Source organism: Nicotiana tomentosiformis, chromosome 3, assembly GCF_000390325.3.
Source record: "Nicotiana tomentosiformis chromosome 3, ASM39032v3, whole genome shotgun sequence".
Lineage (NCBI taxonomy): Eukaryota > Viridiplantae > Streptophyta > Magnoliopsida > Solanales > Solanaceae > Nicotiana > Nicotiana tomentosiformis.
Window position 1 is genome coordinate 105914128 of NC_090814.1, and position 12733 is coordinate 105926860.

The following is a 12733-nucleotide window of genomic DNA, read 5'->3' on the forward strand; positions in this document are numbered from 1 at the left end:
ATGCAAATCTTTCCACCGCCCCCCACACCACTGCTCAAGATTCTGGAGTTTAGGATGGAGAAGTTTTATCACGATAGAGGGGCGGCTAAAGGGGAGTAAAGCCTTTGTTTTAGGCCCCTAAATTTTGGGGCAAAAATATTTTTAGTTGTGGATTTACTATTTTATTTTCGCTTAGACAATATTGAAGTTTATAGAAAAAAGAAAGAAAAAGTACAAAATTCTTATAAAAATAGAAAGAAAGACTATCTATTTTTTAATAATAGAAATATTTTAGAACTTTGAATTAAGCTACTCAAATATTCATATTGGTAAATAACGTTTTTACAATAAGATCCAACGTAATGAATTGTAAATACGTGGCTAATATCTTATTAACTTGTATTTTCTTACCAATGTAAATATTAATATTATATTTTATAAGATAACTACACTACAAACAAAAAGAAAGAAAAATAATAATGTAATATTAATACTATATTTTGCAAGATAACTAAACTAAAAAAATGCCCCTTATTAAAATTTGGTTTTAAGCCACTAGTTTTATTGAGACGTTGTTGTCACGATATTCTTAGACAGACAATGGACTCTTTACTCTTGCTTCATGATTTTATTTCGAGTATCTCCGCAACAATTATATCTTCTGAAAAAAGGATTGGAACTCCAATCTATCTTCGCAGGCCTGAAGTTTCACCAGATGAAACTTTTGTTGTTGCGACATTACGAGTATCTGTCTCCAGTTTCCTTAATCAGACTTACTCCTATTCGGATCATTTCCTGCATATTATAGTTAGCTTTATTGACTTATCTAATGCACTTGATGCTTTACGTGATAAAGATTCAATTTCGGTGAGTGCGTCTCATCGGAAGTCGAAGAGAATGAGGAAGTCTACTTTGTAATAAAATCTGACAATGGTATTGACGAGGAAAATGTGGCTACTGCGATTTAATATAATAAAGAATTCTATGCTAATATATCGGGATTTGAGAACGGCGGTGTGGTTGGCATACCTCCGACAAATTATCGCATTTCATTTTGCTTCATAACATCCCAGTTAGCAAAGATAACTCCTAGTTCAAATCTTAGTGGTTTAGGATTAAAAAAATAGTGATGTTATGTTTTTTTGCACAACTTTATTATGAATATAACAAATGTTTTTTTGAGGATCAATATGTTTTGTAGTTTATTATATTTTTATTTTGTTTTGTGTCAAATTCCTAGGAGATCTTTATAAAATTATACCAAAGAGATCAAAAAGTAAAAAACAATATATTGTTGTTGTGGTCAATTTTTTTCTATTCAAATTGTTGAGTATTATGTTGAACCATTTACTTTTGTTTTTTCGAAGACGTTCTTCACATTTCAATCACAAACGCTCTCGTCAGAATTACAACATCTGATGAAGAAATAGTACTGGCCAAAGAAGTAATAAATATGTGTATTACTATAAGTAAGGTGATACTGAAAGTGTGTTGTTGGCGGCACATTTGATGATGGATTTGAACTAATAGTACTTTGGACCTTGTGAAGGACAGATTGGAAGGCTTGCTTGGCACAAAATGCTTTTTGCTGTTCACGTCAATACAAAATGATACATCCCTCATTATATTCCCATATTTTCCTCTGGGTAACCTCTCATATTTCTTTGATCACAGACTGCTCTTCTATTTCTTTCCCTCATGTCCTTTCTAATTTCATTTAGTTACACGGCTCTGTGCTCTCAGCTGCTTCTCTCCCTCATGCATGGGGTCCCCAATTGTTATCTTTTTTATTTATATTTTTGCCATATATCTACGAAAGAAAATTCCTTCTTCAAAACCTAATTCCTCGAGAGATATATAGTGCAAAATAAACTTGTTAATTTGCTTATTTTGTTTTCGTCTCTCCAGAATAGAAAATCCTTGTGCTTGAAATTTCATCCCCAATGACAATTAATGGCAACTCTTGCTACTTCTTTCCTAGCAGATCTTGACGGATTATCCAATAATGAAAAGAATATGCTGGGTGCGGCGCTTAATTATGATTATCCAGATAATTTTTTCAAGCTGCAAAAATCACGTCGCTATATTAAGATGATGTAGAAAGTTGAAGGTGCCCTAACTGAGTCTGATCATAAACCTAAATTATCCAGAATGTGATCAACAGTTGATAATAGGCTATAATGCGTTATCCATTGACATTGAGAATGAAATTGTTTTAATCCACAACTTCATACGCGACAAGTATCAATTGAAAGTTCCTGAGTTATAGTCACATGTTCATCACCCAATTGATTATGCTCGGGTTATTTAAAAAATTGGCCATGAGAGGGATCTGACTACTCTTGTTAGCGACTTGGAAGGACTGCTACCCTCAGCTATCATCACGGTTTTTTCTTGCAGGCGACTTGGAAAGACAATAGAAGCATGGGATAGAGCCATTGCTCTTGATTCAGTAAAGGAAAAGATTGTGTATTTTGTCGAGAGTCGAATGTGATATATTGCTCCCAATCTCTCTACTGTTGTTGGGAATGCAGTTGTTGAGGTTTTATTTTAAGATATAATATTCTTAAAATGAGGGTGAATGGAAAATGGAGGGAAAATGAAATTTTGAGTAAAATTTTAAGTTTTCCCCTCTTAACAATGAGACATTGTCCCATATTGGAAGTGGAAGACATTTTTGGTGGGTATATATATAATTGCTCTTCTTGTAGCTCTTAAAGAGTTAAGAAGAAAGCAAGCCTCGCGCCGTCGTCGTCGTCGCTCGCTCGGCTCGGCTTCGGCTTCGGATTTGGATTTGGATTTATTAACGTAAGATTATCCGTATTGCTCCACAAATATGTAATGCTTGATCCACCATGAAGGGTGGACGTTTGGTCTTGCACTCCTTCTTGGCTGCTGCTATATATATGAGCAGCAAATGTTGAAGAAAGATACTCAACTCAACATACAATTCGCTCAACAAATTGGCTATACATTGCACTCCTTCCTCTCAGAACTTCCATACGTTTTTCTGAGTATATACTCCTTCGTTCTGCATTGTTTTTTAACTTCAAACAAAGCAACTGTAAGTGTGATTTGCTACCGAACTTTGTGTTCGCCGAAACACTGGGGTTTGAAGTACCGCTACACCAGTGTGTTATTCGTTCTATCCTGGGAGGAAATAATCTATTACCTTGGGTACTAGGAGGGGATTAAATTCCTTAAGGAAACACTGTGAATTCAGTGGGCTCGAATTTATTATTATTGTTTCATTACGTTAACTTATATTTTGCAGAATTAATATTTACAAATACAGCAATATTGACCGGGAATAACAATCTTAAGAAATTTAATATTTATTTCTGTACTTGTGTTATTCTTATTATTCTGCAAACTAAAACCTTTGTGGTTTGTGTACTCCCGTTTTGGAGAGTTAAGCCTTCGTGGCGTTTTGTTGGATATTAAAATCTACGTGATTTTTACTCCAGTTTGAAAACGTGTATTAAACGTTTGTTTGTGTCATTCTTTTCTGAAAAGATGATGACTGAAAACGAAAACCAAGCTGTTCCGATGGCGACTGCCAACGCAACGACAAGCCGAACACCGGCGTTGGCACCGGCAGAAAAACCCGGAAAATTTTCCGGGATTGATTTCAAACGCTGGCAGCAGAAGATGTTCTTCTACTTAACTACGTTATGTCTACAGAAGTTCATCAAGGAAGATGTTCCTGATCTGCCGGATAAAACTCCAGATAATGAACGCTTTCTCGTGATTGAAGCGTGGAAGCATTCTGATTTTTTATGCAAGAATTATATTCTTAGCGGACTGGATGATAATCTGTATAATGTATACAGTAGCATGGAGACATCCAAAGAATTGTGGAATGCGCTTGAAAAGAAATATAAGACTGAAGATGCCGGGATGAAGAAATTCATTGCCGCAAAATTTCTGGACTACAAAATGATAGATAGCAAGTCTGTTATTACTCAAGTCCAGGAATTGCAAGTGATTATTCATGATCTACTTGTTGAAGGTCTTGTAATCAACGAAGCATTCCAAGTAGCAGCAATGATTGAGAAGTTGCCTCCGTTGTGGAAGGACTTCAAAAATTATTTGAAACACAAACGAAAGGAAATGTCCCTTGAAGATCTCATTGTTCGGTTGAGAATCGAAGAGGACAATAAAGCTGCTGAAAGGAGAGGCCGTGGAAATTCAACAATAATGGGAGCAAATATTGTTGAAGCTAACAAAAAGAGGAAGAAGGCTTCTGGTCCGAAATACAACCCAAGCAAGAAGCGGTTCAGTGGAAACTGCTACAACTGTGGGAAAACCGAACACAAATCTACGGAGTGTCGTGCTCCGAAGAAAGACAAGAAAAGGGGTCAAGCAAACATGGTAGTAAACCATGATGATGTTGATAACTTGTGTGCCATGCTCTCTGAATGTAACTTGGTGGGAAATCCTAAACTGTGGTGGTTTGATTCAGGAGCCACTCGCCATGTTTGTGCAGTTAGAGAGGCTTTTGCTACCTATGCTCTTGCTGAACCCGGAGAGACAGTTTATATGGGAAATGCTTCAACAGCAAAAGTTGAAGGATATGGGAAGGTATTTCTAAAAATGACTTCTGGCAAGGTCATGACTTTGAACAATGTCCTTCATGTTCCCGAAATGAGAAAGAATTTAGTCTCTACTGGACTTCTTGTTAAGCACGGTTTTAAGTGCGTTTTTGTATCCAACAAGGTTGTAATTAGTAAGAATGGAATATTTGTGGGAAAAGGTTACCTCACCGAGGGCCTTTTCAACCTAAATGTAATGGTTGTTGAAAATAATAATAATATTTCAGCTTCTTCTTACTTACTTGAGTCAAATGATTTATGGCATGTACGTTTGGGTCATGTCAATTATAAAACCTTGCGGAAAATGATTAACTTGGAAGTACTGCCCAAGTTTGAATGCGAAAAATCAAAATGTCAAACATGTGTGAAATCTAAGTATGTTAAACATCCTTATAAGTTAGTTGAAAGGAATTCAAATCCTTTAGACTTAATTCACACAGATATTTGTGACATGAAGTCAATACCATCTCGCGGTGGAAAGAAGTATTTCATAACTTTTATTGACGATGGTACTCGATATTGCTATGTTTACTTACTGAATAGTAAAGATGAAGCAATAGACGCATTCAGGCAATACAAAAATGAAGTTGAAACGCAACTTAACAAGAAAGTAAAAATGATAAGAAGTGATAGGGGTGGTGAATATGAATCTCCTTTTGAAGAAATATGTTTAGAATATGGAATTATTCATCAAACAACAACCCCTTACACGCCCCAATCTAATGGGATTGCGGAAAGAAAGAATCGCACATTAAAGGAGATGATGAATGCGTTGTTGATAAGTTCTGGTTTGCCACAGAACTTGTGGGGGGAAGCCATTCTTACGGCTAATCGAATATTAAATCGAGTGCCCCATAGCAAAACACAATCCATTCCATATGAACAATGGAAAGGAAGGAAGCCCAACTTGAATTATTTTAAAGTGTGGGGGTGTTTGGCAAAAGTGCAAGTTCCTAAACCCAAAAGGGTAAAGATAGGACCGAAAACCGTTGATTGTGTTTTCATAGGATATGCGACAAATAGTAAAGCATATCGATTTCTGGTTCATAAATCAGAAAATCCCGACATTCATAATAATACGGTTATAGAATCAGATAATGCTGAGTTTTTTGAAAATATATATCCGTATAAAAAGAAATGTGAGTCGTTTGGTGAAGGATCTAAACGACCTCGGGAAGAAACAAAAGAAAGTACATGTAATCAGGAGAATCCAAGACGTAGTAAACGTCAAAGAACGTCTACTTCATTTGGACCAGATTTTGTGACTTTCTTATTGGAGAATGAGCCTCAAACATTTAAAGAAGCTATGACTTCTTCGGAATCATTGTTTTGGAAAGAGGCAGTCAATAGTGAAATACAATCCATATTGAACAACCATACATGGGAATTGGTTGATCTTCCTCCTGGAAATAAACCTTTGGGTTCTAAATGGATTTTTAAGAGAAAAATCAAAGATGATGGCACTATTGATAAATTCAAGGCAAGGCTCGTAGTCAAAGGGTATAGACAACGAGAAGGTCTAGACTACTTTGATACATATTCTCCAGTTACAAGAATTACGTCCATACAGATGTTAGTAGCATTAGCTGCAGTGTATGGTCTTGAAATTCATCAAATGGATGTTAAGACGGCCTTCTTAAATGGAGAGTTGGAGGAAGAAATTTACATGGAACAACCTGAAGGGTTTGTGGTTCCAGGTAAAGAAAAGAAGGTATGTAGACTTGTTAAGTCTCTTTACGGACTAAAACAAGCACCCAAACAATGGCATGCGAAATTTGACCAAACAATGTTGTCAAATGGTTTTAAGATAAATGAATGTGATAAATGCGTGTACATTAAAAATGTTCCAAATCACATAGTCATTGTTTGCCTATATGTGGATGATATGTTGATAATGAGTAATGACATTGCCAACATAAATGCTACTAAGCGTATGCTCAATAGCAAGTTTGATATGAAAGACTTGGGAGTTGCTGATTTAATTCTGGGAATTAAGATCAATAAGACTCCTCAAGGTCTGGCATTGTCACAATCTCATTATATTAAGACAGTACTTGAAAAATTCAAGCACTTGGGCTTTAAAGTTGCAAAGACTCCAATTGACGTGAATCTTGCATTAGCAAAGAACAAAGGCCAAAGCATATCACAATTGGATTATGCTCGTATATTGGGATGCTTAATGTATATCATGAATTGTACACGACCAGACATAGCTTGTGCTATAAGTAAACTGAGTCGATATACGAGCAATCCAGGCCAATCTCATTGGATGGCAATGAAACGAGTTTTGGGATATTTAGAACATACCCAGAACTTTGAATTGCACTACAGTAATTTCCCTGCGGTGATTGAGGGATACTGTGATGCAAATTGGATCACCGGTTCAACTGATTCTAAGTCCACGAGTGGATATGTATTCACTATTGGTGGAGGAGCGGTATCTTGGAAGTCGTCCAAACAAACATGTATTGCCCGCTCTACAATGGAGGCTGAATTCATAGCCTTAGATAAAGCCGGTGAAGAAGCTGAATGGCTCCGAAATTTCTTGGAAGACATTCCATTTTGGCCCAAACCGTTGGCACCAATATGCATACATTGTGATAGTCAAGCGGCAATTGGAAGGGCTGGGAGCGTCATGTATAACGGTAAATCTCGTCATATACGACGAAGACATAAAACCGTTAGGCAATTACTCTCTAGAGGAATTATCACAATTGACTATGTAAAGTCAAGTGATAATGTGTCGGATCCACTTACAAAAGGCCTAACTAGAGAGGTAGTTGAGAAATCATCAAGGGGAATGGGGCTATGGCCGAGAACAAGTCATTGTGGCGGTAACTCTACCTAGAAGACTGGAGATCCCAAGATCTAGGTTCAAAGAGATCAAACAAAGTCATTAATGACGGTTCAACATTGTCAAATAAAATTTTAGTCCATTCTCGTGATGAGACAATGTTCAGTACCAAGGATAAAACATTAAGGCTTTTTAATGATTTCTAAATTTGATACGGGGTATATCAAATAGTGTATCTACAGGATGACACGTTTATGAATCACCTATTTAAGTGTGAAGTGTGAGCCGCTTCAAGGAGAACTTTGTAAGGCCAGTTCTCTACGCACTTATGAAACCAGGCGGTGTTCATGGCTGAAACGAACACAACAATGAGAACCAAAGACGGTTAAGGGTTGATTGTGTGATTTATGGTTGTCTAGGTATACACCAAAGATCGACGGTTCAAAGATATCAAATCTACCGATTGACCGAGTATATCCGACATAAGTTTACTACGAAAAGTTCAAAGGGAAACCTACTTATCCAGATGCAATTAATCCTTGCTTGTAAATCACACAGTTTTTTCATGCATACTTCCGTGATATAGCCATTCCCCATTCATGTGGGGGATTGTTGAGGTTTTATTTTAAGATGTAATATTCTTAAAATGAGGGTGAATGGGAAATGGAGGGAAAATAAAATTTTGAGTAAAATTTTAAGTTTCTCCCTCTTAACAATGAGACATTGTCCCATATTGGAAGTGGAAGACATTTTTGGTGGGTATATATATAATTGCTCTTCTTGTAGCTCTTAAAGAGTTAAGAAGAAAGCAAGCCTCGCGCCGTCGTCGTCGTCGCTCGCTCGGCTCGGCTTCGGCTACGGCTACGGCTTCGGCTTCGGCTTCGGCTTCGGCTTCGGATTCGGATTCGGATTCGGATTCGGATTTGGATTTGGTCAAATGATCGATTGATTGATTAATTTTTTGGACCAAATTTATTTGTTAATAGTAAATATTAACGTAAGATTATCCGTATTTGTAAACGGATATTTTCCAATTCGTGTATTGATAATTTGGCAGCCGGATAATGGTCTTTCCCACCATGAAGTGCTTGCTCCACAAATATGAAGTGCTTGCTCCACAAATATGTAATGCTTGATCCACCATGAAGGGTGGACGTTTGGTCTTGCACTCCTTCTTGGCTGCTATATATATATGAGCAGCAAATGTTGAAGAAAGATACTCAACTCAACATACAATTCGCTCAACAAATTGGCTATACATTACACTCCTTCCTCTCAGAACTTCCATACGTTTTTTTGAGTATATACTCCTTCGTTCTACATTGTTTTTTAACTTCAAACAAAGCAACTGTAAGTGTGATTTGCTACCGAACTTTGTGTTCGCCGAAACACTGGAGTTTGAAGTACCGCTACACCAGTGTGTTATTCGTTCTATCCTGGGAGGAAATAATCCATTACCTTGGGTACTAGGAGGGGATTAAATTCCTTAAGGAAACACTGTGAATTCAGTGGGCTCGAATTTATTATTATTGTTTCATTACGTTAACTTATATTTTGCAGAATTAATATTTACAAATACAGCAATATTGACCGGGAATAACAGCAGTTACTGCTAAACTCATGGCAACTGCTGGTGGTTTCTCGTCCCAGTCAAAAATGTGTGTGTCTGATGTCTTGCTTCTTGGTGCCAAAACGAAGATTAATTCTGGCCAATTTTATGGTGCAGGAGCTTATATTGAGCAAAGTGAAATAATTCAGACTAAACCTCCTCTCCTGCCTTTAGGTCGCGAGCCCGTAAACTTCTGACACTCAAATCAATATTAGCGGCTTGTGGCGACTCCACCAGTGGATATCCCACTGGAATATATGGAACATCTCTTAGGGAAGAGCTCCGCAAAAATTTAGAGAAATATCATAATTTTGCATAAAGAAAATATTTACTGATTGGTGCAAAGCAGCAGTTGCTAACAAAGTTCAATTTGCTGAATGAATTAGGGGATACTAGTATAATGTAGCATAAACTTTTTGCAATAATAGGTACTTATTGGATTTTCTTTTATTTACTGGTGTGTCTTGCTAGCATTATATTATATTTTGTGTCTCTTCATACTAGATTTACTGATTGAATTTTGATTCTACATGTCAGCATGGATTACAGCCTTATTTTTTTGTTCCCCAAGGACAATGGCGCAAGGTTCGAAAGTGTAACGACCTGGCCGGTCGTTTTGAGAGTATTAGTCACGATCCCCTATTTATTGCTCCCTCTACTTTATTTTGTGGTTATGTGACTTGTCAGGGTGCTTGGTGTCGGGTTTGGGTGAGTTTCGGAGTGTAATGGGACACATAGTCCCTAAAATAGAAGTTTAAGTCGTAGGAGTTGACTGTAGTTTGACTCGTGTGAAGACGATTCCGGATTAGAGTTTCGATGGTTACAATAGCTCCGTATAGTGATTTTGATTTTAGGGGCATGTGCGGATGTTGATTTGGAGGTGCGTAGGTCATTTTGGCGTTAATTGGCGAAAGTTGGAAATTGGTGGAATTTTAGGAAGTTTGACTGGGAGCGAACTTTTTGATATCGGGGTCGGATTTCGATTCTAAAAGTTGGAGTAGGTTCGTAATGTCAATTATGACTTGTGTGAAAAATTTAAGGTCAATCGGACGAGATTTGATAGGTTTCGGCATCGGATGTGGAAGTTAAAAGTTCAAAAGTTCATTAGGCTTGAATCGATGCGGAATTCGTGGTTTTAGCATTGTTTGATGTGATTTGAAGGCTCGACTAAGTTCGTATGATGTTTTATGACTTGTTGGTATAATTGGTTGAGGTCCCGGGGGCCTCGGGTGTGATTCGGACCATGTTCGGCGTATTTCGAAACTTGGAAGAAATTCTGAAGTTGCTGGATTTTTCCAGTTCTGGTGTCCTTCTATGCATTCACGATGATTCTCCCGCGTTCGCGTAGAGGAGTCTGAGTTTTGCCGTAAGATTTCCCTTCGCTTTCGTAAAGGGGCAGAATCTTGATGCTATGCGATCGTGAATTGGGTTACGCGTACGCGATGAGGAAGGCAGCTTGGGTGGACCTAACACGTGGTCTACGCGTTCGCGAGAAAGGCTTCGTGTAGCACTGTTACACCCCATATTTTCGTACGTAAAAGTGCGCCATGAATAAATTAATGGAAGCTCGGAAATGAGATGTTACATCCCGCATTTTCGTACGATAAAGTTTGTCGTAAGTTAATCGACGTAAGTTTGGGATTTAGATTATTTTGAGATTGTAAGCATTATGCTATTTCAAACAAGTGATAAGTAAATTCGTGAAGGTGAGATACACAAATAGAAGAAAATGAATTTCGTCAAAGTTTGATATTTTGAGTTAAAATATGGTCCGAGCTAAAATATCTGGTATTTATGGACTAGTGCCATACAAGGTACCACATGACTATGATAGTAAGGTGTATAAAGTATGTTGAAAGTGAGTGATATTATAAGTAATTTAAGATAATTCTTAATTATGTGGGTAATTGATTAATTATCGGGTAGCGGTATATTACCTAATTTATTAATAAATTAGTAGATAAAGATTTAAAATCCCACCCCCACGTGGCAGCAAGCTAATTCTTAACCAAATGACTCTTAGTCATTTTGGCTAGGTTGCAAGTAATGGCAAGTAATATGTTAATAAGAAAACACATTATTCCTAATATTTTACTTGTAAAAGTAATGGGTTAAAGTACAAAAACATTTCATTCTCATATTTTGAGCACTAGGACACTACCAGGTGTTAGAATTTTCCTACAAAGTTTTCAACGAAATTCTTGTCAAGCCATCAAATAAGTCCATTGTGGCATTGGATGCAATTGAAGTTTCTAAAATTTATAAACCAAGCGTGCATGTAAATCCCATTTTTGCTTCTGTTGGTGCTGATACTAGAAGGCTTTTCACTGCAACTTGAAGCCAACGTTGAAAGAAATCTGAAGCTAACATAAAAGGGTACGGATCCTTAATAAATCGAATAAAATTTTTACAATTTTAAGGGAGTACGGTATAAACCTTCTCAAGAATATCACACGGACTTTTCCCTACTTCAGGTATGTTAAGGCTATCCCTTCTTTCTTTTTGGCATGATCCAAATTATACAAAAGAAACGAGCAAACACACAGTTTTCATAAACGACTCTATTCATAGAAGTACTATGGGTCTCTATGTTCTTAATTCCCCAATTGATATATTATTATATCATCTGTTCATGGGTCTCAGAATAATACGCAATTGATAAAGTTTATAAAAAAGGAGTATTGAGATTATTAACATATTTTCATGCATTTCATTCATTTATACATGTACATTGACCCATGACCAGATGGCGTTATATATGCGTATTTATATGTAAGTATATATGTATATGGGAAAAATATTACGGCGTTATATACGTACCACCACCTGATCAGCTGGTATACGTTGATGATTTGCCCACAGTGGCCGAAATGATATGATGGGATGTCATCAGAGGCTTGATGATGTTATGAACGCATATACCTATGCATAGTATGACATTTATACGCATATGCATGGCATTATAAAGATGAAATGATTCACAGAGCTATGCAGACGTACATGTCGAGTCTTTTAATCCATGTTTCTCTCATGTCTATTATTTACTGATTTTCATTCCTTACATACTCGGTACATTATTTGTACTGACATTTCTTTTTTCTGGGGACGCTGCGTTTCATGCCCGCAGGTCCCGATAGATAGGTCGAGAGTCCTCCAAGTAGGCTATCAGCTCAGCGGAAGATGTTGGTGCGCTCCATTTGCTCCGGAGTTGCTTATTTGGTCAGTATAATTAGGATATGTATTGATTAGTATGGCGGGGCTTAGTCCCGACCTTTATGATATTTATGTACTCTTAGAGGCTTGTAGACAGATGTCAGGTATATGAAGATTGTATGGCCTTGTCGGCCTATGTTTTGAGTTTACAAATAATTATGTTGGCCTTATAGGCCCGTATGTCACATGTGTAAGTTTTATATCAGGTTGGGTTGTCCTATATGGAGTACTCCCCCATGTTCATTCTGGTTAGTCAATGATGGCCCGTTTGGCCCATTTGCCAATGAAAGTACGATAAGAATGATATGCTATATTGGTACTTGGTTGAGTAAGGTACCGGGTGCCCGTCGCGGCCCATCGGTTTGGTTCGTGACAAAAGAGGTATCACAGCAGTTATGTCCTAGGGAGTCTACAAGCCGTGTCTCGTAGAGTCTTGTTTATGGGTGTATTGTGCACCACACTTATAAGTAGGAGGCTACAGGACATTTAGGACTGTCACTCTTTCTTCTTACTCTATATCGTGTGGTAGAGCGCAGTTGTAGG

At 37.4% G+C, this 12733-nt stretch overlaps 1 long non-coding RNA gene and 1 pseudogene across 1 annotated transcript; both read left to right on the forward strand.

Annotated features, from left to right (window-relative positions):
- Nucleotides 1-1932: 1932 nt before the first annotated feature.
- On the forward strand, nucleotides 1933-2533 carry LOC138908299 (U4/U6 small nuclear ribonucleoprotein Prp31 homolog; annotated as a pseudogene).
- An 8762-nt stretch (nucleotides 2534-11295) lies between these two features.
- Nucleotides 11296-12360, forward strand: LOC138908799 (uncharacterized). The gene is made up of 2 exons (XR_011415207.1): nucleotides 11296-11451; nucleotides 12105-12360. It is a non-coding gene; the product is annotated as an uncharacterized lncRNA (long non-coding RNA).
- The last annotated feature ends 373 nt before the right edge of the window (nucleotides 12361-12733 follow it).